Genomic DNA, 6,819 nt, shown 5'->3' with positions numbered 1-6,819 from the left:
GAAGGAAGCAATGAAGTTGTACAATATTCAAAGAAAGGAATAAGAGGACTGTGAGGCTGTCAAAAATAGAGTCCTAAACTGGGTGCTGGTGGCTCATGCCTATAATCCTAGCTACTCAGGAGGCTGAGATCTGATGACAGAGGTTCAAAGCCAGCCTGGGAAAGAAAGTCCATGAAAGTCTTATCTAAAATTAACCATCAAAAAACCAGAAGTGGCACTATGACTCAAAGTGGTAGAGCTCTAGCTTTGAGCAAGAAAGCTAAGGGACAGAACCCAGGCCCTGAATTCAAGCATAAGACATATATACAACAAGTCCTATGAGAAAATTAACCTTTTCTCTTCTAGGTTTTGAAAAATTATCCAGTCTTATATATATAAGAAATTAAAAAAATAAAAAATATAAGAAATAAATAAGATTTGGGAACTTTTAGAATCAAGTCCAATCATTGAGGGAGAGTGCTGTATTAGATAGAAAACTCAGAACCTATGGCAAACATAAAACTAATTGGATATTTTGCAATTGTTATAAAAACTAGTTTATAAATTTGTGCATTATTGCACAAATGGGAATCAAAATTTTCAGAATAAGAACGTGTTTTAACAGAGAAAGTCTTATCTGATTAAATCATATACATCAGAATACTCATAAATTTTTTTTTTATGGGTCCGGTTGTGGGGCCTGAACTCTGGACCTGGTTGCTGTCCCTCAGCTCTTCAGCTCAAGGCTAGTGCTCTACCACTTGAGCCACAGCGCCACTTCCGGCTTTTTTCTTTTTTTGCTTATGTGGTACTGAGGAATCGAACCCAGGGCCTCAGGCATACAAGGTAAGCACTCTACCACTGAGCCACCTTCCCAGCCCCTCCTAAAATTTTTAAATAATATGCTATCTGCCTGTATTTCTAAACATCGTTTCATAAAATATACTAGCAAGGAGCTTTCTCTGATTATAAACTAGTCTAAACTACTGAATCCTGACCTACATATATGGTTTGGACAACACCCCAAGTTGTATGATCTCTCTTTTTTTTTTTTGTATGATCTCTTTCCTGAAGCTTGTGTAGAGATTCAAAAGACCCCCATCATTCTGCTTGGATGGAAACTAGGAAGGGTCAGCTTCAGGAATGTAGAGGAAAAACAAACTCCTTTCCTCCCAGGGAATGGATTGCCTAACAGACTTCATTTCTTCTCCCTTTCTTGAAGATGTTGAAATTCCTCGTGCCACTGCTGATTCCACTTTAACAGCAAAGACGGGATATCGGAAAGAATTCACCTGCACGTGACTGGTCCCTGTTTCATAAGTTTCAACTTAACAGCGAGGACCTCTAGACGTCAGTGGAAATTTTCTTCAAATGTTCATTTACTTTCATAGGCTTTTTATAGAATGTACTTTAAAATTATCTTGCTTTAATTCTTGTGGAGTTTCTAAGAACAAACTGATCACGGATAAAGAAAAATAAGCTCAAAAATGACAGTGTACAGTCCTGGACATTTATCCAACAGATTATATGACAGGACACAATAAAGGTACATGTACATTCATGTTAACTGCAGCACTGCTTACCATAGACAAGTATGGGAAACATCTCAGATGTACTGCAATAGTCACATGGGTCCAAAATTATATATATATATTATATAGTTATATATTTATATACATAGCATATATGTATATATATGCATATACACAACCTAGCTGACTAAAATATATGTAGGAGTGATTTTTTTTTTTGGCCAGTCCTGGGGCTTGAACTTAGGGCCTAAGCACTCTTTATGCTGAAGGGTCCTTTTGCTCTATCACTTGAGCCACAGTGCCACTTCCAGCTTTTTCTGAGTGGTTTATTGGAGGTAAGAGTCTCAAGGACTTTTCTGCCCAGGCTGGTTCGAACAAAGATCTTCAGATCTCAGCCTTCTGAGTAGCTAGGACTATAGGCATAAGCCACTGGCACCAGACACAGTAGTGAAATTCTATGTTGTAAACATTTTGAACAATTAAGTTTAATGAAATGAATACAGGAAGCTGAAACAGTTTGAATGAGAGGAGCTGGTGAGAGGGGGTGGATGAATGGAAAAGAAACCAGGATTAATACAGTCACAATACTCAAATGTACCTAAGTGTAAAATGAAGTGGGAAATGCGATAGGACTCAGAATAGGGAAGGGGTAACGGGATGATAGAGAATGTTGGAAAGGATGCCTCCAATCCAGATGCACTAGACAAGCCGGGCAATGGTGGCTCACGCCTGTAAGCTAGATACTAAGCGACTGAGATCTGAGGATCATGGTTCAAAGCCAGCCTGAGCAGGAAAGTTCATGAGATTGTTATCTCCAATAAACCATCAGAAAACCAGACATGGTATTGTGGCTCACATGGTAGAGCACTTACTTTGAACTGAAGAGCTGAGGGATAACGTCCAGGCCCAGAGTTCAAGCCCCATAACTGACAAAAACAAAAACAAAAAACATACTGGACATATAAATGTACATGTTAAATTGTAACCGTGTACAACTATTTGAAAATAATTTAGAAAGAACAAAAGCAGAGAATATATATATATATATGATGGCTGCGCAAATATTTGAAGACCATAAATATCGTAAGAGTAAAACGTTCCTGTAAGTTTGTTGTTGTTATAAGGGTGATGCACAGAAGGGTTAGAGTTCCATAAGTCAGGCAAAGAGTACATTTGTTTTTGGATAGTGCTACCACTTCCCCCACTCTCTCCTAGTTTTTCTCTCCTATCCCCACCCACAAGATATTTGGGGGTTATGCTTTGTTTTTGTTTTTGTCGGTCTTGGGGCTTGAACTCTGGACCTGGGCACTGTCCCTCAGCAATTTGGCTCAAGGCTAGCGCTCTACCACTTGAGCTATAGCACCACTTCTGGTTTAATGGAGGTAAGAGTCTCCCAGCCTTTCCTGCCAGAGATCCTCAGATCTCAGCCTCTTGAGTAGCTAGGATTACAGGTGTGAGCCACCATGCCCGGCTTATTTTTAACTGTTTTATTTATTTATATTTTGGTCTTTTCTTTTTTTTTTGGTAATAGGGATCAAACCCAGGACACTGTACTTGCTAGGCAAGCACTTTGCCACTGAGCTACATCCCAGCTCTCCACTAGTTGTATAGCACATTTTCCTAGAAGTCTTTTATTTTTGTTTTTGGGTCAGTCATGGGGCTTGAATTCTGGGCCCTCAGCTCTTCAGCTCAAGGTGAATGCTCTACCCTAGAAGTCTTAAGAGAAAATTTGAGAGGCTAGGAAACATAGTTATTTTTAAAAATGGAAACTCAAATTTTACTAGCAAAGGACTGACAAGAGGGAAAATGGCCCAGACATGGTGTCTCTGTCCATCTGAATCTGGAGAAATGTTCAAGCCTTTGCTGTGTAGTCAAATGTACATTGGCCTACTCCTGAATGAGAAGCCGAAGGCCATGCTGGATTTCTGTGTGGATGACTTGAGTAGAAAAGTGGACCAGAAGATATTCATCAAGACATTGATAGGTGATTGTACACAGTACAATTGGGCAGGCAATGTTGACAGAGGAAAAGATTAACTAGTACAAAGAGGTCCAAAGGCCTTGTCTTAAAATTTTACATAATCACAGGCTTAGAGAAAAACTGCTGAGGCTGTATGACCCTCACTCAAAGTCCAAAGCTAGTAGTTAAGGCAGTATCTTAGGTGGTGGCCTAAAATAGCCTCAAACTTAAGAGCAAACTACAACTTAACCTTCTCTTTTTTGCACCGGGGATTGAATGCAGGGCTGAGAGTGTGCAGAGGACATGTTTTCCCCACCCCCACCCTTGGTCCCCTTATGCTACAACACTGGCCTAGTTAAACTTCTGTTCAAGAAAACAGCAACTCAGGAAAGCACCCTTTACCCACATTGTCTATGTGAGCTTAGAACTGGGTCCTTACACTGTGTTTGTCTTGTCTTGGTTTACTTAAGAACCAATTGATTCTAAATTGTTATTTAAAACAGTATCCAGAGTCACTTCAGTTTAGGTGATGGTGTAGTAATTGGGCTGCGGAATACATCCTTTAGTGAATGTTTGATGATGAATGAACCATAGTTACATCTTTATTCTATGTGACCATAGCTAGGCCTTTGGCTTTACTGCCAATGGCCAGGCTCTGACTCTGTAGATTACCCTTGTCTCCCTGTCAAAAGCACTTTTCAATATAACCCATTGTTTTATTGTTTTTTGTTTGTTTGTTTGTTCTGTGTGTGAGTGTGCCAGTCCTGAGGCTTGAACTCAGGACCTGAGCACTGTCCCCGAGCTTCTTTTGCTCAAGGCTAACATTCTACCACTTGAGCCACCGCACCACTTCTGGCTTTTCCTGTTTATGTGGTACTAAGGAATCAAACCCAGGCTTCATGCATGGTAGGCAAGCACTCTACCACTAAGCCACATACCCAGTCCCAACTTTTGGTTATTTATTTATTTGCTTTTTGTCAGTTGGGGGGCTTGAACTCTGGGCCTGGGTGCTGTCCCTCAGCTCTTCAGCTCAAGGCTATTGGTCTATCACTTTGAACCACAGTGCTACTTCCAGTTTTCTGGTGGTTAACTAGAGATAAGAGTCTCATGGACTTTCCTACCCAGGTTGGCTTTGAATTGTGATCCTCAGATCTCAGCCCCCTGAGTAGCTAGGATTATAGGCAATACATACCTTAAGTCATCTACTAAGTCCTTTTTAAAGGTAAGGAAGATAGAAAGAGGAGAAAGAAAAATCCATTTATATTGAATGGTAAAGATTTTATTAGGAATAGTTCTCTTGAAAAAGAGAAGCTGGCTGGTGGTGCTTACTTGCCATTCAACTAGGCAGGAGGCAGAGAGGGAAAGATTGTGGTTCCAGGCAAGTCTAGGTAAAGGAGGCTTTGCTGAAAAAGCAAGCTTAGGTTTGGTGGTATACATATGTAATCTCAGCTGTGCAGGAAGCAGAAGTAGAACAGAGGTCAGAGGTCAACCCTGGGCAAAATAACAAGACCCTATCTGAAAGCTATGAAGCTGAGATGTGGTTCATCCCCCAAAACAAGGCAGTATTTTCCAACATACTGAATGAACGTGGGGAGTTCAAATAACAGAAAACAGAATTTTCCATTGCAAGTATGTGTATTTATCAGCAATGCATAGCATTCAATTCAAATGATACTTCAAGTTAATTATACACATACATATGTGCAAGGCATCTGGTAAATATATGTTCATTAACATGCTTTCTGTGTATATTTCCAGTGATGGCTTTAGAACAAGAACCACCACCTCCCTGTGAATACATATTTCAATTATGTAAAATTGCAAGCTGGGCTGGGAATGTGGCTTAGTGGTAGAGTGCTTGCCTAGCATGTGTGAAGCTCTGGGTTCGATTCCTCAGTACCACACATACAGAAAAGGCCAGAAGTAGAGCTGTGGCTCAAATGGCAGAGTGCTAGCCTTGAGCAAAAAAACTTAGGGATAGTGCCCAGGCCCTGAGTTTAAGCCCCAGGACTGGCAAAAATAAATAAGATAAAATAAAATAAAGTTGTAAGCAGGTTTATCTTCCAATTTGTAAGCAAACATCTCCACAGGCATTTCCTGTTTCCAGTTGGTACACTGGAACTCAGTACTTGCTGAGCTATCAGATGCTTTAATTCCAACATAATTATAATCATAATTGTAGTTACATTACAAGCCATTTTATTGATGAACAATCTTTCAGCAGTGATAAAAAACTACATAAAAGCATGCCAACATCATTTCAGGTTGTGTGGTAAAATTTATGAGACTTGTAATATGGTTTATCTTGAAACACATAGGCAAAATGTAGCTAGGAATTGATAATACATATCAGTTGGTGAAGAGCTTTGTCTATATATAAATTCTGAATTGGTAGTGGAATATGATTTGTTAAACTTCAGCAAAATATACATAACGTAAACATCACCATTTTGACTAGTTGTAAGCATACAGTTCAATGTCATGAAGAACACTCACCCAATGGTGCAGCCACCACCCTACCCATCTCCAGAACTTTCTTAGAACCCCTGTCTCTCCTGCCAACCTCTGCAGCCAGCATCCTACTTACCTCTTTTATGACCGGCATATGTCACACGGCACAGTGACACCTCCAGGCACACACAGTCATGGTGGCTCACTGCTTCTCCACGGTCTGCCTGCCCACTCGACTGTGATGGGATGCACACCCGGGCCACAGTAACTTTGGTCTGTGAACACGAGTGCCCATCTGTGCTTTGAGCCCTCGCTTTCAGTTCTCTGGGATGTGGGCTCAAAGGTGGCGCTGCCAGAGAGTTTTCTGAGAAACTTCAACGCCATTTTCCAAAGCAGTATGCCATCCTTCACTCCCATAAGCAATGCAGGAGGGATGCATTTTTTTTTTTTCCACATAGAAAGGATTTTTTTCGCCGGTGCTGGAAGCTCACGCCTGTAATCCTAGCTACCCAGGAGGCTGAGATCTGAGGCTCGAGGTTCAAAGCCCTGGGCAGGAAAGTCTGTGAGACTCTTATCTCCAATAAACACTCAGAAAACCGGAAGTGGAGCTGTGGCTCAAGTGGTAGAGCGCTAGCCTTGAGCTGAAGAGCTGAGGGACAGTGTTCAGGCCCAGAGTTCAACCCCCATGACCGACAAAAAAAAAAAAAAGAAAGTATTTTTTTCTAATAACAATACAAATAAAAACTTCATGATATAATTTCTAGTCTTGTTTCCTTTTTTTTGGGGGGGGTGGGGTCCGGTAGTGGGGCCTGAACTCTGGGCCTGGATGCTGTCCCTCAGCTCTTCAGCTCAAGGCTAGCACTCTACCACTTGAGCCACAGCGCCACTTCTGGCTTT

The sequence above is a fragment of the Dipodomys ordii genome, unplaced genomic scaffold (assembly GCF_000151885.1).
Source record: "Dipodomys ordii isolate 6190 unplaced genomic scaffold, Dord_2.0 Scaffold24, whole genome shotgun sequence".
NCBI lineage: Eukaryota > Metazoa > Chordata > Mammalia > Rodentia > Heteromyidae > Dipodomys > Dipodomys ordii.
This window is presented reverse-complemented; position numbering follows the sequence as displayed.